Source organism: Pavona decussata, unplaced genomic scaffold, assembly GCF_977016875.1.
Source record: "Pavona decussata unplaced genomic scaffold, jaPavDecu1.1 SCAFFOLD_169, whole genome shotgun sequence".
Taxonomy (NCBI): domain Eukaryota; kingdom Metazoa; phylum Cnidaria; class Anthozoa; order Scleractinia; family Agariciidae; genus Pavona; species Pavona decussata.
Window position 1 is genome coordinate 62,980 of NW_028145580.1, and position 26,150 is coordinate 89,129.

Here is a 26,150-nt window from a genome sequence, read left to right on the forward strand (position 1 = left end):
ATTCTCGATCTTTTTACCAAACAAATCAAAACCTCATTTTCACTTCTCCAACAACTTCATGCATTCATTTCAAATCTAAAAATTACAAACCTAACAACCCTGAGTGACGAGCTGTTTCTGCTATCAGCTGCCCCATCGAAATTATTCTGCTAAGCTAGATACTTAGAAAGACTGCGATGCGCCCGCGATTCTCCCTTTCGCACCGATTACTCCAAGTACTCCAACACCTCTTCTTGAGCAAGCCTCTTTTTACGAATGGTTTTTTCTTTTGCTATATTTTCCTATTTTCTCTTAATTTGCATTTGAAAACCCTATGCAATTTCATATCCAGTCTAGTTATTTCGTATATTTACAAAAACAATGACAAACTTCAGATATATCACTGTTCATCTTGCAATTGGCAGTAAACTAAGGCTTAAAGGAGACAGACAAAAGAGTTGAATAACACGCTTATCCACGTCCACCTTTTTGTATCCGCTAAGCTGTCAAGGTGAATTTTTCATGAACTGAAAGGATCCCATTCCGGGTGAGTAGGACCTACCGTTCTTCAAATGTTTAGCTTCGTTTGCGGGGAAAGGTAACTCCCCCCCACCCCCCCCCCCCCCCCTTCCCATACGCTCGCATCTGATAACCGAACAGCACCACCGGCATCCCAGCTTCAAACTGTTAACAGTATAATCATCTTGCGTAGCACCACGGCGAAAATATGAAAGTTTTTAGGGGAATATTTGCAATCGGGTTTAGGAACACTGACATATGGTAACATAACGTGAATCAACACTAACCGATCTCATCATTTTCTTCCTAGATAAAGTTCTGAAAAAGTCCTGAAGTTTCAGGGCTTTTGCTCGAACATTTTTTTTTTTTGCTCAAAAATTAAAAAAAACGCTATTGAGCTTCAAAGTCGTCCCTGCCAGCATCCCCCTTTCCAGTCTAGGTAGGATTAATTTGCATTTACCCTGCAGTAGTGCTGTCGTAAATGGGCAAGACAAGTTAAATAAAGTTAATTGTTTTGGTAGTTATCGGAAGTCACGGTAATCGGAAGGTCATAGTCTCGACTCCTGTTGGAAGAAACTTTCTTCGAGTAAGCCTGTGTCACTGACTGAATAATACATCACTCTCATAGTGATTCATATTCGTGACATGACTAAAGGGTCATAAAGTTATATATGTTTTTGGTCGGCCGTGAAGTTTCATCGGATCGGCTTCGAATCAACAATTCATCGTGCCGAGAATATACAGTTTTTCACACGTCCAATAAAGAGTGTAACTATGGCTACGTATGTTTGTAGACCGCATGTAATTAAGACTATAAAAAGGCTTTATGTTCACATTTGGAAGTTTTGGCGGAAATATCAGGGTCTCGATAAAAAATTTCCCGGCTCGCGCAAATAAGTAGACTCGGGCTCGCAGGCTTGCACATCAACCACCTGCTTCATTCATGAGAACTTCAAAAACTATTTTGAAACCGTTTTGAGTGAGCCATTCGTTCCCAAAGACCAAATCTTGTCCATGAGAAACTCCCAAACCCCATTTTGGGCCCAACTACCAAAAACTGACCAAAGAATTCTTCTAGATCTAAAGGAAAATCCGGCTCAAAATATCCACTCCCCATACCCAGAGGGTAGGGACATGGAAGGGTTCGATCTTGTCCGTGAGAAACTCCCAAACCCCATTTTGGGGCCCAAACTACCAAAAACTCACCAAAGAATTCCTCTAGATCTAAAGGAAAATCCAGCTCAAAATATCCACTCCCCATACCCAGAGGGTAGGGATATGGAAGGGTTCGAATTGATCGACCTATTGAGGCTGTGATTAATGTCGTGCGATCATTTCATTGTCTGAAAACTGACTCCTCCTCTCTTGTAGCTTCGCGTTGCTGAAATGATTGACGTTTTTCAAATTTTTATATAAACAGCCGCCTCCAGATGGATATTAACTCTTCATAACGGCCTTTTTTTGTGACCAGAGAAACGTAATTTTGATCACAAAAATACAAAAAAAGCTGATATTTCAACGGAGGAAACAAATGCACAAACTGCTAGAAAAACGAACAACAATTATCCACGACAAGCTACGACTCACTTTTAAACAACAAATTAAGGAACAATAGACCTATTCGGCTAACGCAATGTTGTACCCAATTCAAATCCTTTTGGCATAAAATGTTTTGTTCTAAGTATTTCCATATGATTTAAATGTGAATGCTACATTATAATGCAAATGCAATAAACAAAGAATCTTAACCCCGGGGGATCTGAATTTGGTACAGCATTGGGTAAGCCGAATAGGTCTATTGTTTAGATTAATTTAGTACAGCTGTGATGGACATGTATGAGTTAGAACCCTCAAACATGACTATCGAGGCCTGAACTTATGACAAATTTAATGAAAAGGCTCTAAACTTAAGCTAAATATTAAATAGCGGCCTTAGAACAGCTGTAACGTAAGTTTTATAGCTTCTACCATAGATAGTCTGTTTTTCTTTGGCGACAGGATAATATCAACGCGTATTTATTATATGGGGTAAACGTGGTAATATGAAAATTAAAATAATAATAAAGGAAAATAAAAATGAATAAAAAGAATCCGATGAAGAAACTATAGGAGAATTTTTGCTGATTTCATTGTTTACATTTTGCCTCATTTGCATAAAGTAAAAAAACAGGCCACTCTTGGTAATTAGTGTAAATATTGGTTTGACATGTTGAATATTTTCAGAGAAATTTGCTTTCGTAATTCATAACACAGGCTTGGTGGCAAAAGTGCGCCAGGCATTATTTGTGTATTATTTATGCTTACATGATGATGATTATTTTCGTTTTTCAAAATACTGTTTCAGCGACCACGCTCTAATTTTTCGAAAATACTTATTTATCTGACAGTAGCTAGTTTTGTCCTTAATGTATGAAAATAAGGAAAAAACTTTAAACCAAAATCCGCTATATCAGAGTGCGGAAGTAATTGCACTTGAAGACATCACGTGACATAAGGTATGAGGTTGTTTTTTTCAACGCATGACGACACAATGTATATTTTTACAAACAGAATAGAGGATACAGTTGGTGATGCACCTCAAGTATCTTTTACATGTTAGTAAGATTCTATTGTTGATCAGCCTTTTTAGTTCAGTGATAACTGATATTAACGTTTCGTACGAAGGATTCAGTCTAACTTAAGACTCTACTATTGAATGATAGTTTTTTTTATGAAAGCAATAAATATACCACGCAAGAAATGAACCTAATTTTACTTTACTGCAAAATTGTATAAATTATCGTGCCAGTTATAATGCCAAGTTGGAATAGTTAACCTGCGTTAAGGACGGTACATCCCCTGGCTATTAAATGTCTCCAGCCGAGGCTAATTAGGCTTTATTATATCAGGGTGCAGAAGATGGCGTGTAGAAACTGGACGCTAATGTTTATTTCGTTCAAGGTAAGCTGTGCTCGGGTACCTTGATGTACCCGTGATTCCCCCATGGCCACCTCACAGAATCTCGAGTCTTAACGCTGATGTCGTGCGATCAGTTCTTTGCCTCCTAACCGAATTTGTGCCTCGTTTGCACATATTCAAATTTTAATTATAACATAGCTAGTAAATTCGTGCAATCAAATTCAATTGCGCGAGCGTGCTTCATATTCCTATTATGCACGCTGATGACGTCAGCAAACAAATGCCTCGAGAACTCGGTGAGCGACTTTCTCCATTTTGCATTCAAAAACGGGAGAAATCTTCAGCAAAACGTTTAACTACAGATGACAACAAGGGCACCAGCTAATGAAGAAGCTCTTCCCACTTTTTCTTTGGGATTGGAGTTTTTAACTCCCGAAAAAAACCTAAAGAAAAGGAAAAAAGAGAACAAGGCCCGTGACATCGTGTCTCGCAAAACTATTAATTTTCAGGCGCCAATTTCGCTTTCCCAGAGGGAAAAGACACCTTTTCGAAACGATTAACTGAAAGAAAGACTGCTAAGGAATACTCGATAGTTTCAAAAGCGGAAATCCGATAATTAACGGTGAAGAAATTGTGCTTCAAGGAGATATTGTTGTTTTATCCAGCCGACGATCAGCAAGCGGACATTTCAGATCATTATTTACTGATTATACGCCACGAACTTTCTTGGTAACGTTCGAGTACTTGTGGGAATTCAATTCACAAGAAATTACAGGTTTGATTGTGAATTTGTACTTAAATACTTTTCTAATTGAAAGCTTCTTTGTATTCCTAACAGTTTTGTTGCGAAATTATTAAAAACCGTGCACACGGTTCGATAAATTCACTTCAAAATGGACTTGCAGTTCCTTCAAATCACTTGCGCGTTCATCGTCTCGGATTAAAAATTGTACGCCTTTGCTTCTAAGAACAAAGACTTAATTGAATAAATTTTTCATTTACGGAAGCTTCAGTTGTCTGTTTTCTTTCTATTTTCATTCTTGAGACGTGACAACTGCGTAAATCTTGCGTAAACAAACCGACACGTCCTCGCAAGCGGAAAGAATTCTCCCATGTAACGCGAGGATCAAATTTTCAAGTTTGTTTTTTTGAAAATTTTTAATTGGCAACCAGTGTATTTTATTCCATAATTAGAAACTTTAGCTACTGTAGTCCAAAGGGGTGTTGCCTTTTTTACCCTGTAAGATGTGAATTTTTACCGAACATGGGGTTGTTTATTACCATTTTGCACATTGGCTGAATGCTTGGGAAACCTCTGGCCAACCTAGAATCAACGGGTTTAAAAACTACCGCGTTGAAAATGTTATAAAACAATTGATTCATGCGTCAGCTGTGCATTCATCGAGATATGAAGCACTTGGGAAGTTTGCAGAGCACTCAAGAAGCTAGAGTTGCTCTCGGCTACGCCTCGAGCAACTCTTACGCATCTTTCGTGCTCTCCAAACTTCCCGCGTGCTTCATATCTCGATGAAGCACGCTGACGCATGAATCAATTGTTAATTTGAACAGCCAGTTCAAGATAGATCAGCATGGACTGTTCAAAGCAGCAGTGTTTTTGTGACCAGAAAATATCATTTTAATCACCAAATTAATCAGCTTATAAAGCTGATACTTCAACGAAGACCCAAAAGTGGAAACCTTCAGGACAAATTTCCCCAGAAACGAACGGCAATTCTTCTCGACTTTAATAAAAAATGAAAGGAACGATTTTTGAGAAAAATCATACGGTTGTGATGGACATGGACTCAAAATAACAACCCAAAATTTGACTATTGAGGTTTTATTCCACCAAATTAGGAAAAGGCTTTAAGTTGAGACCAAACTTTTAAGTTTAATAATTTAAAAAGACAGCCTAGGAACAGCGGCAACGGAAGTTTTATAGGAAACTTCGACCATCAATTGACAAGATAATATCAGCGGGTATTCATTATAGATATGGACAAACCGTGTTAACATAATAATAATAATAATAATAATAATAGTAATAATAATAATAATAATAATAATAATAATAATAATAATAATAATAATAATAATAATAATAATAGTGAAATGACATGAAATAACAATGAAATAAAAACTATGCATTGAAGAAATTTTAAGAGAGATCTTTGCTGATGTCATTGTTTACATTTTGCCTCATTTGCATTTATTAAACGACCCGCTCCGAACAAATGGACACTTTAAACTAAAAGAACATGTCATTCTTGGTATTCGTTTTAAACATTGACGACACTGAGAAATTGACTCGATAACACCAATTTACCAAGAATGATGGCTTGGTGCCAAATTTTGATGACCATGACGTTCGCTTATCAAAATACTGTCTAACCTGCCAAGCACAAATTTTCCTAAAATGCTCCTTTTGCCAAGGACTTTTAATTTTGTAAGACCATTTACCTGCCATTAGCTAGTTTTGTCCTTTATGCTAATTACAATGTTGCAAATAATGAGGCGAAGCATTTGCTGAAATATCCGTTATGTCACAAACTTCATAGCCTCTTGCCTGTGCTGGTTTTTTTTTTTTTGTTTTTCTTTTGTTTTTTTCTTGTTTTTGTTTTTGTTTTTCATTGTGATCTAAAGGCTGCGCAACTACAGTTTGTATGCGGACGTAAGTGTGTGTGTGCGTGTGATGTATTAGTATTCTAAGTAGTGTAAGCATTGTAATTATTATTAGTGTGAGCATTGTAAGTATGGTATTGTAAACATAGCGAGTATTGTTAGTAGTGCAAGTATAGTGAATATTGTTAGTAGTATTTAGTATTGTTAGTAGTGTTTCGTACTGTAAACATTTAATATATGTCAACCAGGCTTCGTGCAAGTGATTGACAAGCATCTGTTTACGCAGAGATGCAAGTGATTAAAACAGTAAACTTTTATTACCGGCTTATATTATTCACAGCAGGTATCCTGCTAAATTATCCTTTACTCAATTTTCGCTTTTCTCCGCCTGATATCCGAACAAGAATCACCACTGCTCAGCAACCTTCACTCAGGTAAGTTATTTAAGCTAAGGGAACTCAGAAAACTCGATGGAGAACACCAAGTCAGATGCTACGAACACTGAAAGGTGCGGTTTAGATACGACTGTGATACCATAGTTAGACCTGCTTGCACATGAGCTTGATAGTTTTTCTCAATAACGAGAAAGAATGCGACAGGCTTTTTTTTTATTATCTTGTGTAGTTCAAAATGTGGCTGCTCAATAACAGGCAAAACAGCCTTGAAACTTAAAAACTTTATAAGGAAAAATTTGCATCTCGAGAAGATTGCTGGAGTAAACAAGTAGCAGTTTTGCGCCTTCCTAACTTATTATATAAGGTTATATTCTAGAGTACATACGGGCAACAAAATTTGTCAAATTTGTTAGTTTCCTTGAGAAATCTCCTTGTCCAAAGCTAGGGCGTTGTATTTTCATAGGAATTTTTTAGAAAAGCTTGTCACTTAGGACACCTGCTAACTTGTTGAGGATAATTCATCACAGAAAGTTTGTCCACACGTCAAATGCACCGGAATCAGGTTAAGAGCGCCTGTCTGTAAAAATCAGACAAATTCTAAATTTCGTGGCGAGGGTAAAAATTTCGATTTCTTTCATATTTTAATGTCAGATAAGCTAGGATATAACTAAAATCACTGTATACTTTTTTTGGTGAAATATCCTTTTATTTCAAAGAAAACGCAAATAAAAATTGTCATTTGAGGTGCTAAATTGTTTCACGGGTTTAAGAGCCTCGCGTGCGAAAACAAATCATTCTACTGCTTTTAAAACACTCAAATCTTTTTTTACAATCTTTAAATATCGGTTGGAATGATTTTGGGAAATATTGCGTCGTTCTGTGTATGCGAAATAATTTAATTTCAAAGGCATACAATTCACTGCATTAAAAGTACTTCGTGAATAAAATTAATTTTCACCGTGTGCGAAACCTTTAGAACGAATGTTTTCGTGCACTGTAAATGAAGCAATACTCTGTTGAGGCCTCAAATGTAATAAATGTCCCTAAATGTAATAAAGGTCCTAAGTGTAATAACTTTCGGCCTTAAATGTAATAAAGGTCCTAAGTGTAATAACTTTTGGCCCTAAATGTAATAAAGGTCTCGAATGTAATATATGTTCTGCTCCACATGAAATCACAGTAATAAATATGTGAGATTTAACTGCATTTATTATACAAAAGCAAGAAGGCCAAAATGTGTCAAGGGGATCCCGATTACATTTTACCTTAAATACTCAGAACCCACTGAAATAAAAGCCTTACATCAAGTGTCACATATGCCATTTTAATCTGCAGGTCCTATTCTACAGGGGCCAACAGCAACACTAGTTAGGCAGTAACAACAGAAGTAGTAAATTGTAACTAAGGCCTTTTTAATTAAGATGTTTCACCTTGTAATCTCTTTGAGTACACAACGAATGGATGCGAAAAATGTCACACGGGAACCCGAGTGTAAACTGTACTGCGCTTGCATCTGCTTTAACCTTTGAACAGTAGCGAAACTGTAAAAAAAACCGCCTTCAATGGCCTGTTAGCTTGAGGTGAAGTCTGCTTTATGTATGTCTTCAATTGTTTCTGTCGAGTCTTTCTGTTTGTGGCTAAAATTTTTACATCAAAAAAATGTTATGACTTCATTTCTCTAGTTTTCTTCAAAGCAGGGTTTGTAAGATCATAGAAAAATCGCTTGTGGAATTTGAGAATGTCATTTTATAGGCCTGGAAAATCGTGCAATTAGGCGGATCATGAGAAGTTATTAAAAGTAATATCCCTGCTACAAAATCAAAGTAAGAAAGTTAGTAAAACAGTTTATTGGAGATTTTCCATGTAAGCTTCAGGACTATTTTTGATGAATGAGTCACAGAATAGTCTGCGAAAATGAGCTTCCAAACACTACAATATAATCCAACTTAAACATCTGACTGTTTAAACACAAACACTATTTGCAAAGGCTTCAAAGGTACACGGAAATTAACGCAAATTTTTCGAAAATTCGCGTCAACTTTCCTTTATTTGAGCACGATGAAGCAAGGTCGTTTTAAGTTGTATGCTGCTACCATAAGACATTGACAAAATATAATTCAAGTGAAAATTAGCAAAGGAAGGGGAATTTTGGCCATTTGCCTGACTGATGACGCCATCACTATTCAATCATTAAAGACATGAGGTCAAACCGTGGTAGGACTCAGTCAATGACCTTTATGACATTTAGGGCCAAAAGCTATTACACTTAGGACTTTATTACATTTAGGGCCGAAAGTTATTACACTTAGGACCTTTATTACATTTAGGGCCGAAAGGTATTACACTTAGGACTTTATTACATTTAGGGCCAAAAGCTATTACACTTAGGACTTTATTACATTTAGGGCCAAAAGTTATTACACTTAGGACTTTATTACATTTAGGGCCGAAAGGTATTACACTTAGGACCTTTATTACATTTAGGGACATTTATTACATTTGAGGCCTCAACAACTCACAAATGACTTAGCCGTCGATGAAGATGCAGTCTTGATGAAATGTGCCGAAAGTTGATCAAAGATTTGTATTCGGCCACTTTGCGTGGTGTTTCAGTATAAACAGCGGGCTCAAACTTAGGTGACAAACGACCAGAGAATCGTGCTAAAATGGCATTAATGGACCTGTCTTTTACAGCATATTATAACGTTAGAACATTTCGAAATGTTTTTCTATGTGCTTATTTAACCCTAATATGGGTCAAGACAAGTTCACGGCTAAAAATTACGTCTGACCGGCAAATTCAAAGTTTACCGCGGGGGAGTCAACTATTTGCATTTTTACGGACTTTGGAAAGCTCTCACGTCGCTCTTAATCATTTCCCAAAGAAATTTTTAAAGGGAATCTACAGACAATCTTTCTAACATTCAACCACCAGAAGCTTAATTGATTTGAAGGTTTCGCACATGGTGAAAATAAATTTATTCACGAAGTCCTTTTTACTGCAGTGAATTGTAATTATGAATTCGAAATTAAATTATTTCGCATACACAGAACGACGCAATATTTCCCAAAATCATTCCAACCTATATTTAAGGATTGTGAAAAAAGATTTGAGTGTTTTAAAAGCGATAGAATGATTTGTTCTCGCACGCGAGGCTCTCAAACTCGTGTGATAATTTAGCGCCTAAAATGACGATTTTAAAGAATTTTTGTCATTAGCATTTTTCTTTGAAATAAAAAGATATTTCACCAAAAAAAAAAACTGTAAAGTGATTTTAGTTATATCCTAGCCTATCTGATATTAAAATATGAGAGAAATCGAATTTTCCACCTTTGCCGCGATATGTTTGATTTTTACGGACAGGCGCTCTTAAGTAGCGTGCGGAGCTGGCGGGATGTTTGCCGAAGATTGTCCCGATCGAAGTCCCTTTTGGTTTTCTGACCTCGCGATTCCGTCGCTAGCAATGCTCTCTTTCGGTGCAATAAGAAGTCGACTTATAACAAGTCTTGGCGAAGGCTAATTGTCGTGGCTAACATCGCTCAAGGCTTTACGCCGCAATAAAATATTCCAGCGCGCGCGGGCAATACGGCCAGCTACACAGGGTAAGACTATGTATACACTGTACCGGATAGCTCTTGAGCTCTTGTGCCGTCACCAAAAACATATCAGATAGGGCGAGCGTTCACATACAAAACGCCAATTTCGTATCGATTTTTGTGCCGGAGCGATGCTGCGTTGCTTCGGTTAATCATCACATATCAGGTAGGTTTTTGTAACACTTTCTTGAGTTGGGTGAACAGAGAATCGAACCGAAAAAGAAGTCAACAACGAGGAGCGAGGATTGGATTCTAGAAGAATTAGATGGCGGCGGCAATGGTTCTGCTGTGGTTGTTCTGTTTGCATAAAATGCAATCCAGATAGTATAGTATAGCATAGTATAGCATAGTATAGACATAGCCTTAATGTTAAACTACCACACCGAAAAATATGGTGGCTGGTACATTTACCCCAAATCCCTAGCGTACGAAAACCCTAAAACGCGCAAACAAAAACAAGCAGGAAAGTTGTATAAACTTCAGACCTAGCATACACAATGTTCTTGGTACAGGGATGAATTTTGCAAACAATTGTTGCTTTCTTTGTGGCTACTGACTGTGTTAGGTTCCCAAGGCATTAAGGGAAAATGTACAGCCGCCATCTTGGATTTAACGGTCCACTTTCTCATCCAACATTATTTTCGTTCATGTTATATCCTTAGTAGATATGAAAACAATTAGTTCTTTAATAACATAAAAGCATCAATTACAAGACCAGAAAGCAAAGAATCAAGCTTTTCCTTGAAATCTTAAAATATACATAAATACTGAATTTAACATTCATTTCCTGTTGCAGAGATCAGTATTTTTTCAGAATTATTTCCAGCACTGACGATTTGAGTTTTTTGCTTCCTGGTAAGGTATGTAATGAAAAATTCATATTCTGAAAGGACTTTTTTTAGGTTATTTAGTTTTTATTTAAACTAGTTTGTGACAACTCTTGAATAGTATCTCGCACACTCAGATCACGCAGCAGCTCCTGGAAAAATAGTCATTACCTAGTGAACTGTGACATTCATGCTGCAGTGGATAAATTGGCAGCTTATTACAGAAATCCGTAAACGAGGACAACATTTGACACTTTTGTTGATGAAAGATGAAAATGTAGCGTGATTAATTGAACATCGTGCGCAATCAGTGATCGGTAGCTAACGACTGATTTTTGATGGTGAAGCAAGCATAACTTTCGCCCCCTGTGAAACGCGTGCACAAATTGGACAGGCAAAACTTTTTTGAACTTTTCTTTGCGCTTGTGTTCAAAAGAAATTAAGATAGAATCTTGTGTACTTGAATGTGTTTCTGGGATCATTGGCTAGACACACCACTAGTTAAGACTTCCATCTGTTGCCTTTGCTTTCTCTTCTTTGAAATTTAAGATGTAAAGTTTCTGTGCAATAACCAGGTTCTACAGCAGGAAAACAGGTGGCCAGGGATAGTGAATGCTACCAGGCTTAATAAAATTGCTTCGGTTTCCGTTTACAAATTTAAGAATAAGTAAACACTTTTCCTACACAGATTCAGACCAACAATGAAACAATTCACCCTAACATAATCCTTTTATTTTTTCAGAGAGATGGTTAATGTTTTTAATCAGCAAAACGGAACACAAAATGAAACAAGTTCCCAGCGGTATTTTTCATCTGAGTGCTTTGCCTGGCTTACAGTAGTCATGACCGAGTCTGTTGCTATAGTAACGCTTAACATCCTTACAATTATTGTTTTTATAAAAAACCGCAGTCTTCGTAAGCGCAGCATCTACCTAGTGATCAACCTGGCAGTTGTAGATATGTTCGCTGGAGGATGTACAGAAATCAAAAATTTTGTGTGGCTTGGAGAATCATGCTTCTTATGGAATACTCGAAGACTACCTAATCTTCTTAAAAGCTACATACGGTACTTCTTTCTTTCAGCTTCACTGACAAACCTCGCTGCGATCTCGTTAGAACGAGCGCACGCGACGTTTCGTCCTTTCAGACATCGTATTATTAAAAAGTGGGTGTTTGGATTTATTATAACAATCGTTTGGGTTACATCTGGGCTGGTACCAATTGCTATTTATTTGCTTCGCTACTCGGTGAGCCGATTCCCTATTTGGATTTCATTCAATGTTTTTTGTTTATTTGTCATTTGTATTTCTTAAGCGTCCATTGTTGCCAAGATTTCTTGTGAAGCTCATCCTCAGCACCATGGTGCAGCCAGCCGAGATAGCAAACTAACCAAGACATTGTTCATTATGACTGCGGTATCTTTACTGATGTGGCTTCCATATACGATATTTATTCCCCTGTCGGAAATTGCTCCTTTGTGGGTAACATCCCGTCTTTCTGCCGCTTTCATCGTTTTGTTTTTTGCAAACTCTCTTGTCAATCCTATTTTATATGCAATCAGAATGCCAGAGTTTAAAAGAGCTCTCGTTTCACTCTTTCGCGGTCAGCGAAGACAAGTTGAGATTATTCCCCTTGGTCCCTTGTGATTACCATTGGTATTTCTTGACATGTAGTTTTGTTATCGGCTAAACTGGTTGGAAGCCTTACATTGAAGTTGATTTCTCAAGAGATAAAATCTAATGAACTGAGGAGAACACTTGAAAAAGAACTTGCCAAGTGAATTTCAAAACAAAAACAGGTCTATTGCATTTGACAGTGGTCTTCGTCATTTAAGTCATTCTCGTATTTCAAACGGACCATATCAGATGTAATCTTGACAAATATAAATTTGGCGCAATTATCCATTTTACGTTTTACAATGATTTGTGTTAGCGCATTTCAGTTTAGGGTGGTTTATGTCAGCGGTCGGGACAGATCCCTCTCTCATTTGATGTTGCAATTTACTTACACAAAAAACAATTGATAAAAATGAGTAGAAAATATTATTTCAGAATGTCAATGCGAAGGTCTTTGTGAGCTCTTTGATAGACGAGGGAGGAGTGGATACTGAAATCTAGAGCACGTTCCTGTGATCGGCGCATGCAAGCCCAGATATCTCTTCAGTATTGTTTCTTAATAAAAGCCTTTTGTAGGAATATCGATAGTCTATTGTTAAAGATCAATACGAAGGATACGTCTTTACTTATGAGGGTTTCGTTAATGCTGCTCCTGGAGTTATAACAAGTATTCTTTTAATTATTAAATTATGGTCGTATGTCTATGGCGTCGTATCTAAGTTATGTAGCTGTTAGAAAGATTCCCAACAGCTAATTAGGTGTTTACTTGTTGACCTGGTCTTTTAGGTTAGTAGCTTCTCATTTAACTTTGACATAGCGAACTAGCACAATCATATATTGCTTTACTAGATCGTTATTGGTGAACTTTAGCAGGGACGACGACGACGACGTCAACGAGAACGTCAGAAAACAATAGTTTTAAATAGCAAGACACTGGCTATGCATGTGCATTATATTCTTTGGTATATTTCTCTCCCGTCCTCTGCAAAACAACAACATGAAATGACCATATTTAAGGTTTTAAGGACAACATGAACGCATGATCATTAATTCACCTTCCTCTTTCTGAACTTTAAAGGCGCCCCTACGACGTTAGCTCCTGGATAATTCGACCACATTACACAAACTAAATGATTGTAAACCATCGCGAATTTATTCGGAAGACGCAAAGGAAATTGTTTAAGTTCCGTTCCCGTCGGCGTCGTCGTCGTCTCTGCTAAAGGTCCCTATTAGTTTTAATGGACTACAGTATAGTCATAATCAGGTTTTTAGCTTTTTTTCTCTGCCACCCATTTCCTTGGGAAGTTTTACTTTTTTATTGCTATTTCTTATTGTCCAAGCACACTGACCTGAAGAGTAATGAGAAATAATGATAATTTTTGGTGCTTAAGCTTATTAACAAATTAATGTGGCTGAACACGGTTGAAGTGGTGAGGCTAACACGATTCTGGTTCCTACGATGATAAGACAAGCACGATAATTGACAAAACAAAAACTTAAGAGCCATTGTCAGTATAACTTTCGAGACTCCGGCGACAGAAGCGAAAATTCGAATTTTTTTTTTATTTGCCCCAGAAGACCCTTTTGGTAAACCATTTTCAAAAATAATATTCAAAAGTTTCAGCAAATTTTTATTTTAGCAAAAATTGGGAAAGTTCGAAATCGGCCTCAACGTGCCCGATGGCCCGATTGAAATTATGCAAATTAGTACATTCTCAAAACTCTCGTTCAAGACAAGGCAACGTTTTCTCGAGTTGAAACTTTTACAATCATTTTTACATCCCTTGTGCTTTCTTCCAAACTATATTTTATCTCGACCTGAACATTCTTTCATTTGAAGTTGTCCACGTAACGAATACAATGTTTGCTATTCCTTAGATAGAGTGATTTTTGCCATATTTCAAATTACCATATTATCGAGGGTATACAAATATACTGGTAATGAAATAACTTTTTTGAACGGGCAATTTTTCTTATTCATCATGTTAAAATATTTAGTTTGGCCCGTGAAAAGTGAGCGCGCTAGGTCGAGATGTGTGGAATGCACTTTGACACAATTCGCCATTTCAGTACTTCATGTTCCTCCTGTTACTTTGCACGTGTCAATACAGTTCACGGAAGCTTTTAGATAAAAGCCAAGGTCTCTGCTTTCATTTCATGCTTTTATACACGTAAATAACTAGCTTTAAACTTGAGTGCTCCCCATATTAGCATTAAATTATCAAATGATTCTTTTCAGGTGAAATTTTCGAGTTTATTTTAGCCGTTCCAGCGAGATGAAAGAGCCGTACCCAGGGAAATAACTTGAAATAAGTGAAATTAATACCCTCTCTCTCATATCATGCTACACTTCCAAACTACCGTTATTTTTAAGCTAGAAAGTGTTAATACTCCTTTTTTACGTGACCTAAAACGGAATTTGCCTAAAATATTACGAGTAAAGTCCACCGAAGAAAAAACTGAAAAAATCGCGCACCGACGTAAATGTAAACATCAGCCGTTTCTCAACTTGCCACATGGTTGAAACGCGTCTGTAGTTTTACCTCTGTACACATTTATGTTCAGAAAGTAGAAACAAAAAATCTTCTCTATGCCCATCTGTATAAATGCACTCGCCAATCAGGCTTGCTTTTATGTTTTTTTGTCGAAAATACTGAAGAATAGTGCAACATTGTTACTCACTGCTTTACTCGTTGCGGTTCAATCACAACCGGATAACACCACTGAAAACTACAGATATAAAGAAATGCTCTTACTTGTCTGCAATCATTACCCACATTATATCTGGCGATATCACATCCCCGAGGCAAGGCTGAAAATTGTCTCAAATTCCACATATTAGAATCATAGTTTTGAACAACGAAAATAACTTTCATTGCGTGACAAGTGAAATGTAATACACATGCGCGCGAAAAGTACAGGATTAAACTGTCAGATGACAGTGCAAAAATAATTTTTGAAATTACAAGATGAAATTGAGGCAAGTCAAGGTCTGCAAGGTATATTTAATGGACTGAAACGATAATCATGTAGTTATTCTCCTCCGAGATTCACTCGGCATTGTCTGTGCCGGATTCTCCTCAATAACATTACAGGAAAAGTAAAACAGAAATTAATTTAAATCAAGTCAACAAATTAAGACCTTTTGAAACCTCGATCCGGTATTTCAATACTATCCTCAAACAAAAAGCTAATATATTTTGGAGAGTGAAGTTTGTCTTTCGCCATGGATCAAAGCACAAAAGTTGTGGATCAAGCTCAAAAGATGCGCAAGATTTGCAATGTGTTTTACTGTTAGTCAATGCAATAAGGACGTTCACCTGAATGGAACGAAAAAAAAAGAATTATTTTCAGGTTAACTTGTTAAAGTAAATTGCAGTCAAACTTCGCTTTAATGTCTGTTTGAGATGAGTCACTGATGGTGATAAAATGTTAACTGGAAATACACAACATTATTCTGCCTTATTGCTGACGGAAGGGCTGATCGAATTTTAAGATAAGAGTTTAACCTTAATTAATAGTCCGACTTAAAGGAATTTAAATGCCCTTACTTGTCTGCCCTCCAGATATTTGTAGTAGATCACTTGTGAAGGTGTCAGATTCTTTGTTAATCAAGCACAAAATTTTTTCCTCTCCTTCCTCAATCGCTGCCAACTAGTCTAAGCCAGTGGTTGCGTGAAAAGTATTATTGGCGTAACACCAGTCGGACAAGTCCCAACATTTGCCCATGAAAATAAAAAATTAAATAGTATGAAAAATTCCAAAATAAGAAGAATAAAAATCCTGAACAAAACCACCGCAACTGAGATTTTTCCTTTGTCTTGTTTCGTTTTATTTTCTTTTGTTGCGTTTTTTTGCTGTTATTTGGTGGGATTTTGGAGGTACGGGAGATTGGGTGGGGGTGGAACATGGCAGTCAAAACTCAAGTTGACCAGAAGCATAGAGCAAATGCATTTGGTGATGATCGTTAACAAACACGCTACTAAGTATAGTATGCAGGTTCCTTCCCTCTCAAAGGTAGTTCGGAGAGATAGGTTTCTGAAACTCCTCTTTCTTGCTAGTAGGCAACCGCACTTACGGAATTCGAAGTAAGTAATGAAATCTACTTTCAGAGAAATAAGACTCTAGTATTAACATTGTTTATTCCTGTGCTTTTCGCGCGTTTGTGTATCACATTCCACATGTCACGCAATGAAAGTTATTCGCGTTGTTCAAAACTATGAATCTCTAATATGCGGAATTTTCAGCCTTGTCTCGGGGATGTGATAACGCCAGATATAATGTAAGTAACGATTGTAGACAAGCAAGAGCATTTCTTTATATCTGTAGTTTTCAGTGGTGTTATCCGGTTGTGATTGAACCGCAACGAGTAAAGCAGTGAGTAACAATGTTGCACTATTCTTCAGTATTTTCGACAAAAAAACATAAAAGCAAGCCTGATTGGCGAGTGCATTTATACAGATGGGCATAGAGAAGATTTTTTGTTTCTACTTTCTGAACATAAATGTGTACAGAGGTAAAACTACAGACGCGTTTCAACCATGTGGCAAGTTGAGAAACGGCTGATGTTTACATTTACGTCGGTGCGCGATTTTTTCAGTTTTTCTTCGGTGGACTTTACTCGTAATATTTTAGGCAAATTCCGTTTTAGGTCACGTAAAAAAGGAGCATTTACACTTTCTAGCTTAAAAATAACGGTAGTTTGGAAGTGTAGCATGATATGAGAGAGAGGGTATTAATTTCACTTATTTCAAGTTATTTCCCTGGGTACGGCTCTTTCATCTCGCTGGAACGGCTAAAATAAACTCGAAAATTTCACCTGAAAAGAATCATTTGATAATTTAATGCTAATATGGGGAGCACTCAAGTTTAAAGCTAGTTATTTACGTGTATAAAAGCATGAAATGAAAGCAGAGACCTTGGCTTTTATCTAAAAGCTTCCGTGAACTGTATTGACACGTGCAAAGTAACAGGAGGAACATGAAGTACTGAAATGGCGAATTGTGTCAAAGTGCATTCCACACATCTCGACCTAGCGCGCTCACTTTTCACGGGCCAAACTAAATATTTTAACATGATGAATAAGAAAAATTGCCCGTTCAAAAAAGTTATTTCATTACCAGTATATTTGTATACCCTCGATGATATGGTAATTTGAAATATGGCAAAAATCACTCCATCTAAGGAATAGCAAACATTGTATTCGTTACGTGGACAACTTCAAATGAAAGAATGTTCAGGTCGAGATAAAATATAGTTTGGAAGCAAGCACAAGGGATGTAAAAACGATTGTAAAAGTATCAACTCGAGAAAACGTTGCCTTTAGCGGTCTTGAACGAGAGTTTTGAAAATGTACTAATTTGTATAATTTCAATCGGGCCATCGGGCACGTTGAGGCCGATTTCCAAAACAAAAATTCGCTGAAACTTTTGAATATTATTTTTGAAAATGGTTTACTAAAAGGGTCTTTTGGGGCAAATAAAAAAAAAATCGAATTTTCGCTTCTGTCGCCGGAGTCTCGAAAGTTACTGACAATGGCTATTAAGTAAGGTTGGAATGTCCTCATAATGATCATTCTGTTTTGTTTGGAATGAATTGCAAAGTGCAACTTTTGTGTTTAAATAATAACCTTTTGTACATTGAAAACGTTTGTTAGATTCAGATAAGCCCACTAACCGGATGATTTTCATCTTTACACAGAGATCCTAGCCGAATTCAGCCCACATCTGTTTTCTACAGAAAATAGTTCACTTGCAAAAATTTTTGATTTCGAACGAAAACATCGTTATTATTAATACATTTCACAACAAAATAATTGAGAAACAAATTTGTGTTCTGCCTTTATTTTCAAGATGGAGCGGAAATTTAAATGATTCAGAAATTGAAACCGCGTCTCATTTCTAATTGTTTATTGCACATTATTTGATAGTCAAGCTCAGTTGCGTGAACAACAGACAATGATCACGTTACCTCCGGTATGATATCTACAGCTTTTACAAGCTTTATTCGACCAATGATTCATACGTAAAGAGAGACGGCAATGATTTCTTGCCAAAATAGAAAAGCCAGGATAGAGGGGCACAATACACTGCCGAAATTTATCTAAGAAGCGCGAAACAAATATTTGATGTTAGTAGACACCAACTTCTCAAAGTAAATATAGTGTTTGTACAAGTGTCCTGGATTTCATACGCCTTTTTTTTTTTATTTTCTGATTTGTCATATTAAACTGATTTGCAGCATCGGCAAATAACTGTTGAATAGAGCCGTACGGTTTTTGTTTGAGCGTCGTAAACCAAAGCCAAAGTAACTACTCTGTCAATAACAACAGACGCAAACAGCACAATGAACCAATCAAAATTTGAAGTAAATACATGTAACCGACGCCGAACGCGGGAAAACGTGTGCGAGCAAACCGCGATTGGTTTGGCGCGAACTTTGCGCAGTGAGCCAAACCAAAGCATTAGCGAAAGTACTTTTGACACTCATTTGAAAACCGCTCTTTAAGTCATCTTGATTTTTTAAAGTAGCTTTTACCTAAGCTAGATGAGTATACAGTAATTCATTTAGGTAACTTATTTATAGCATTTAAGACTTCTTTAGTACACACAGATATTATACATGTATTTACATATATTAAGTTAGGTGTTTTCAATTAAATGTCGAAATCAATTTTACTTTTGTTTTCGTTTTGCTTTATTTTGGCTTGTGACTTGTTAGGAAAACTCGCGTCATTATTTTTCAGCCAATGAGAAGCAAAACCAAAACCAATCGTGACTTGTCCACACTGTTCTTCCCGCTCTTGGCGCCGGTTACATGTACTTGTTGGGAATTCTGATTGATCCCTGTCTACGTCCGTTATGATTAGCTGGAGCAAGTACTTAGCGTTTGGTTGAACAACAATCAAGATCACTTTGCTTTAGCTGAACTTGAGACTGATGTTATATAGACATCGAAACGTTGCTTGCTCATTTTGTCACAATTGGTTATTAATATTTTGAATAGTATTTAACATTTTCCCTGATTTCAACTGAAAGACGTGAAATTTCAATACACATTGGATGACATTCAAGAGAGGATGATATTATAATCGTTATCTGATTTCTAGTGAATAACACTGTAGTCGCAATATACTAGCTATTTGATGGTATTATGGTAATTTATACTGGTGTACTTTTTCAGATTCGATACATAATCAATGCCATTATTTGCATGCATATCTGTTAGATTTTGAGTCGATAGTTGAGATTGAACTAAAGTTTTGATACTTATTTGATCAGTTTTGATCGATGCATCTTTGATTCATGTCTATTTAAAAAGGTTAGTCTATGTACAAAGGAGCTTCAAGAAATAAAACTTAAACTAATTGCTTGTTAACCTCATGGTGTTTATTTTGGCACAGCTCCACCATAGTTAATTGAAGGCAATGGTTATGAAACCTTACAAACTTCTTTGTTATATGTTTTTATTTGCCTTTTTGGCCTTGACCCTGCACAAACAACAATAGAATTTGGAATGTGTGGGAGCAACTGACCAATCGAAATGTTTTTATTAAAATATTCAACTGTGGTGTGAACGTTAAAACAAAGGACTGTGCAGGGTCGTGGCCCTTTTAGCATAAATTGCAGCACCATTGTTTTCATGGCAAGGTTTCATAACCAGTCCCTCAAGTAACCATGGCTCCACGCAGCTCTATGTTACCTTTTGGAGAGGCTTCACTATTTCACCGAACGATTTTTTTCCAGGGATGGAGTTTTTCACGTGGGAGGTTTGAGAAGAAAGTCATAGTAAATCCGATCAAGTTTTTCTTTGCTGAATGAAGTTCGAGGAAGTTGTTGGCAAAGATATCAGTCAGGCCAACGAAAAAGTTGTTTAAGGACACTATACTCGATCTTTTTACCAAACAAATCAAAACCTCATTTTCACTTCTCCAACAACTTCATGCATGCAATTCAAATCTAAAAATTACAACCCTAACAACCCTGACCGACGAGCCGTTTCTACTATCAGCTGCCCCATCGAGATCATTCTACTGAGATACTTGGAAAGTCTGCGATGCGCCTGCGATTCTCCCCTCCGCACCGATTACTCCAAATACTCCAACACCTCTACTTGAGCAAGCCTCTTTTTCCGAACGGTTTTTTCTTTTGCTATATTTTCCTATTTTCTCTTAATTTGCATTTGAAAACCTTATGCGATTTCATATTCAGTCAAGTTATTTCGTACATTTACGAAAACAATGACAAACTTTAGATATATTACTGTTCATCTTGCAATTGGCTGTAAGCTAAGGCTTAAACGAAACAGACAAAAGAGTTCAATAACACGCTTATTCACCTCCACGCTTTTGTATCCGCTAAGCTGTCAAGCTGAATTTTTCATGAACTGAAAGTAGCCCATTCCGGGTGAGTAGGACTTAACGTTCTTCAAATGTTTAGCTTCGTTTGCGGGGAAAGGTATCAAAACCCTTCCCCCTTATATGCTCGCATCTGATAACCGAATAGCACCACAGGCAGCCCAAGTTCAAGCTGTGAACAGTATGATCATCTTGCGTAGCACCACGGCGAAAATATAAGAGTTTTTCTGGGAATATTTGCAATCGGGTTTAGGAACACTAACATCTGGTACAAACAAGTTACGGCAAGAAAGGTAAAAAATTCTGTCAAAAATTCGTTGCTATAGCAACATAACGTGAATCAACACTGACCGATCTCATCATTTTCTTCCCAGGCAAAATTCTGAAAAAGTCCTGAAGTTTCAGGGGTTTTGCTCAAACATTAAAAACGTTATTCATCTTTAAAGTCGTCCCTTTCAGAATCCCCCTTCCAGGTCTAGGTAGGATAATTTGCATTTACCCTGCAGTAGTGCTGTTGTAAATGGACAAGACAAGTTACATAAAGTTAATTGTATTGGTAGATCATCCAAAGTAGTAATCGGAAGGTCAAAGGCTCGACTCCTATTGGGAGAACCTTTCTCCGATTAAGCCTGTGTCACTGACCCAATAATACATCACTCTCATAGTGATTTATATTCGTGACATGACTAAAGGGTCATAAAACTATATATGTTTTTCTTCGGCCGTAACGTTTCATCGGATCGCTTTGAATCAACTATCCTACCGAGAATATACAATTTCATACGTCCAATAAAGAGTGTAACTATGGCTACGTATGTTTGTAGACCGCATGTAATCAAGACTATAAAAGGCTTTATGTCCACATTTGGAAGTTTTGGCGGAAATATCAAGGTCTCGACAAAAAATGTCTCCGGCTCGCAAAATAATTAGTTTTGGGCTTGCAGGCTTGCACATCAACCACCCGCTTCATTCATGAGAAGCCGTTTTGAGTGATCCATTCGTTCACAATAGGACATATCTTGTCCATGGGAAACTCCCAAACTCCATTTTGGGGCCCAAACTACGAAAAACTCGTGCACGAATTCCTCTAGAAATAGAAGGAAATTCCGGCTGAAATTTTCCAGCCCCCTTCCCCGGGGGTAGGGATGTGGCAGGTTCGAATTGATTGGCCTATTGAGGCTGTGATTGATGTCGTGCGATCAGTTCATGGTCTTCAAACTGATTCCTTGTCGCTTGTAGCTTCGCGTTGCTGAGATGATTGCTGTTTTTCAAAAGTTTTATGTGAAATGCCGCTTCCAGGTGGATATGAACTTTTCATAAAAGCCATATTTTATGACCAGAAAAACGTAATTTTTATCACAAAAATAAAAAAAAAGAACGGAACTTATACACAAACTGCCAGAAAAACAAACAGCAATTATCCACGACAAGCTACGACTTCCTTTTAAACAAAAAATAAAAAGAACAATATTTGAGATAAATTCAGTGATGGACAAGTATGAGTTCGAACCCTCAAACATGACTATCGAGGCCTGAACGTTTGACAAGTTTAAAGAAAAGACTTTGAACTCAAGCTAAATCATCATAGCGGTCTTGGAAAGGCTGCAACGGAAGTTTTATAGCTTCGACCATCGAGAGTCTGTTTTCCTTTGACGACAGGATAATATCAGTGGATATCCATTATATGGGGAAAGGTGATAATATGAAAAAATAATAATAAAGGGAAATAACAATGAAATAAGAACTATCCAATGAAGAAACAATAGGAGAATCTTTGCTGACGCCATTGTTTATATTTTGCCTGATCATTTGCACATATCAAACAACCAGCTCCGAACAAATGGACACTCTTGGTGGCAAGAGTTGCCATACATTATTTGCAAATTTTCCATACTTATAACGTTCTTTTATCAAAATACTGTTTAAGCTACCACGCATCAATTTTCCGAAAATAATAAGTATATCAAGCTCTTTACATTTATGAAGACTATTTATCTGTCAGTAGCTAGTTTTGTCCTTAGTTATGGTAATGTATGCTAAGAAGGTGAAACATTTAAACAAAGATCCGCTATATCAGGATGCGGGAGTTATCGCACGTGACATAAGGTATGAAGTTGTTTTATCAGCACATGACGATACAATGTATATTTTTACAAACAGAATAGAGGATACAGTTGGTGATGCACCTAGAGTAGCTTTTACATGTTAGTAAAATCTATTGTTGATTTGACTTTTCAGATCAATAATAACTGATATTAACCTTTCGCACGAAGGATTCAGTCTAATTTAAGACTTGATCGAGTTTTTATGTCAATAGGAATGATAGTTTTTATGAAAGCAATAAATATACCACGTAAGAAATGAACTTAATTTTACTTTGCAGCTAAACTGTACAAATTATCGTGCAAGTTATAATGCCAAGTTGGAATTATATTGAACCAGCCCAGGCTAATTAGATTTAGTTTACTATATTAAAGTGCAGAAGATGGCGTGTAGATACAGGACGTTAATGTTTATTTCGCTCGAGGTTCGCTGTTTTCGGGTGCCTTGATGTACCCGTGATTCACCCATGGCCTCCTCACGGAATCTCGAGTCTTAGCGATCAGTTTTTGGCCTACTAACCGAATTAGTGCGTCGTTTGCGCATATTCAAATTTTGATTTGAACAGACGGTTCCAGATAGATCAGCATGGACTATTCAAAGCAGCAGTTTCTAGGTGACCAGAAAAATCTCATTTTAATCACCAAAACGCTAAAAAAGCTGATAGTTTAACGAAGACCCAAAAGTGGAAACCTTCAGCACAAAGTTTTACTATTGGGGCTTTATTCCAAAGGCTTTGAACTGAGACCAAACTTTTAAGTTTAAAAATTTAAAAACACTGCCTTGGAACAGCTGCAACGGACGCTGTATAGGAAACTTCGACCATCAATTGACAGGATAATAGCAGCGGGTATTCATTATAGGATATGGACAAACCGTGATAAAATAATAATAATAATAATAATAATAATAATAATAATAATAATAAGAATAATAATAAGAATAAAAATAGTGAAATAACATATAATAAGAATGAAATAATAACTATGCATTGAAGAAACTGTAAGAGATATTTTTGTTGACGTCATTGTTTACATTTTGCCTCATCGACATGTCTCAAACAACCAGCTCCCAACAAATGGACACTCTAAACTAAAAGAACATGTCACTCTTGATTTTCAGTGTAAATATTGGCCAGACTGAGAAGTTTGACTTGATAGCCAATTTTTGATACTCATGACGTTTGGTTATCAAGATACTGTCTAACCTCACACGCACAAGTTTTCCGAAAATGCACCCGTTGCCAAGCTCTTTTAATTTATGAAGACCATTTATCTGTCTTAAGCTAGTTTTGTCCTTTATGCTAAATACATTGGTGAAATAATGAGGCGAAGCATTTGCTGAAATATCCGCTAAATCACAAACTTCATAGCCTGTTTCCTGTGCACAATAGCTGTACTAGGTCTTTAAGACGCACACGTATGTTCTCTACGCCAGTGTATAACTGAGCCTGGTTCACACTAGCAACGTAACGACGTAATGGCATAATGATATGGGCATAACGACATAAAGAAAAGATCAGGTTTTTTCTTTATATTTGATGTCGTTATGTCGCTGATGTCAACCAGGCTTCGTGCAAGTGATTGACAAGAATCTATTTACGCAGACGGGTAACACGTAATTGATTAAAACAGGAAACTATTCTTACCGGCTTACATTATTCACAGCACGTATCCTGCTAAATTGCCTATTACTCAGTTTTTCTTTTCGAGTAACATTTTGAAAGCGCTTGTTCTCCGCCTGATATCCGAACAAGAATCACCACTGCTCAGCAACCTTCACTCAGGTAAGCTATTTAAGAGTGGCCGTCTGTAATTTTTAACTAATGTGTTTTGGGTGAGAAAAAATAAAATTCCTCAAACTTTCTCCAAACAAAGGACTAGGTAAGTAATTTACATTGATATAACTTTCGGGTGAATCAAATAATATTTTAGCTGTAGGACAAATAATTTGGTTTTTCAGCTCTCGGGAGGCACTCAGGGATCATTTTACTACGCATCGGTAACACCTGGGTTTAGATATAAAACGTAACTAAAACTAAACGCCAAGTTGGAACTCGAAATCAGAAGACATTTATGATTAATTTAGGACTGTTATTTCCATTTTAATAAAAAGCTGAATATTTTATCCATTTTTTAACTTGTCTCTTTTGTGAGCCATTTCGGTAGGTACAAAAATCGACTAAATTCAAATGAAAATATCGCCAATGGTACATTACTAGACTTCATAAATTAAAGAGCAACGTCTTGCCTTCAAATATCGAAATTTGACAGTTGAAATTACAAAGTGCACTTTTGTAAACAAACACTAAATTTTCAAATAGCTCAACGACGACGAGTGAATGACATACGGAGGAAAACAATCTAAAATCCCCTCGTGTCATGAAATACCCGAAGTGAACAAAATATTTTGCTTCCTGTTATATTTTTTGTGGATTAAAAACATATTTTCGATGAAGCATCCGCGAATTTTGAAAGAAACAAGACAAGTTTTGAAGACGTATTGTTTAATTGTCACACCACCTGTTCAAAAGATAAGCAAATTCCGCCCTTCAAAAGCAATCTAAATTGATAAATTATTTGACTTCTATTCCATACGTGAGCCAAAGGTTATCTACAAGAAACGTATCTTTGCAGTGGATGGTACTTGTACAGGCCCGCAAATGATCCCGGCCCGGAAATGATCCACAAATTGAACCGCATATGATCCCCGGACGGGAAATGATCCCCATATTGGACCGCAAATGATCCCTGATCGCCTTACCATAAGTATAGAATGGAAGGGACTCAAATTTGGACAGTGGATTTAAACTTTATACAATTCCTTGTTTTTTTTTTTTTAATAACACCACTCGTTATATTTAAGCTATCTGCATGCAAATTTCTCAACTTTAAAAATTATAATATAGCAGCACAGTACAACAGAACAATTTACCTATAAACTGAAACATACATTTATATGATGCACTTATACCATTGCAATGCCTAAAATGTGCACGAATTGTACGAAACTCCTCCAAATTAAAGAGCGGGTAAGTTAAGACTTTCGCAAGTTTTATTCTATTTTTTTTTTTTTTCGAAAAAGGAAGGAGAATTGGTCAATGCACTTCAGATGGCGGTCAAATCTCACCCACTATGGTCGCCTTTGTTGTTAATCGGATCTTAGTCTTAGGCATAACGTTCAAGCCTCGGTCTTCCAATACGTTATCGCGTAATATGTTGATTTTGTCTTTCGTTTTCGT

General features: G+C 36.8%; 2 long non-coding RNA genes across 2 annotated transcripts in view; both read left to right on the forward strand.

Annotated features, from left to right (window-relative positions):
* Positions 1–12,668, forward strand: part of LOC146464046 (uncharacterized) — a 35,740-nt gene extending 23,072 nt beyond the window's left edge. The window contains exons 2-3 of the long non-coding RNA XR_014856733.1: positions 10,807–10,870; positions 11,580–12,668. This is a non-coding gene — a long non-coding RNA (uncharacterized LOC146464046). The remainder of the gene's footprint in view (positions 1–10,806; positions 10,871–11,579) is intronic.
* The window catches only part of LOC146464044 (uncharacterized), a 198,706-nt gene that overhangs the window by 59,896 nt on the left and 112,660 nt on the right, over positions 1–26,150 (forward strand). The window lies entirely within an intron of this gene.